The following is a 983-nucleotide window of genomic DNA, read 5'->3' as shown; positions in this document are numbered from 1 at the left end:
GCCTTTTAGCCTAAACGGACTATTCCTAAAGTTGCACGGTAATGTACCAAACAGTATTTCTTTGCTATTCATAAGGTTTTCCCTGGCCAATTCTTATATATATACATATATATGTATATGTATATATGTATATATATGTAAATTATTGAGTTTATTATGCTCCAGGAATTGTGCTCAGTGAGGATAAGGAGGTGTAGCAGGGGAGATAAATCAGAAACAAGTAACTTCATTATAAGATGATAACTATAATAGAGCTAGACCCAGCAATGAGGAGGTACTCTTAACATAACGAACTTGGTTATGGCATGACTGAAATATAGATGGAGTGGAGAGGGCTTGGAAGGAAGCCTGGACAGACATGAATGTTTCTGTCCTTGGTGCTGATCCATTTCCTCATGTGCTAGGGTAAGAGAGTTTTTCCTAATACCTGGGTTCTATACTACCTCCCCAATTAATTCTGAACTGGATGAAGAAAGGGCTAGAAAGAAGTGAAGAACACAGATATAGGGATATTGACTCTGTGATTTATTGACTCTGTGAATTATTGACTCTCTGAAGATGGGAGTTTGGAGGAGTAGGGAGTAGAGACTGCAAATAATTAATTCCCAAGAAGAAAAATTTTCTTATTTGGAAAGTTAAGCTCTCCAACATTTTCTGCAATGCTATGCTTATGACAATAAAGGCTTCCCAGAGTTCTAATAATCTGTATTGAACCCTGAAATACACCTCTACTTGAAAGGGGTGGTGGTGGTGGTGGGATATTCCAGAGATAGAAACTGCATTAAGTGAAAAAAAATACAGAAGAATTTGTCAAGGACCTACATAGTATAACATGGCACAACATACAGTGAGATGGGAAATAGCAAGATATAAGGATTAAGAGGTATCTAGGAGCTCTGGTAGCATAGTGCCTAAGGCATTTGACTGCTAACCAGAAGGCTGGCAGTTCAAACCCACCAGCCACTCCTTGGAAGGAAGGTTGG

The sequence above is a fragment of the Orycteropus afer genome, unplaced genomic scaffold (genome assembly GCF_000298275.1).
Source record: "Orycteropus afer afer isolate SDZICR_OR568_19922 unplaced genomic scaffold, OryAfe1.0 scaffold00035, whole genome shotgun sequence".
In the NCBI taxonomy this organism is placed as follows: Eukaryota; Metazoa; Chordata; class Mammalia; order Tubulidentata; family Orycteropodidae; genus Orycteropus; species Orycteropus afer.
This window is presented reverse-complemented; position numbering follows the sequence as displayed.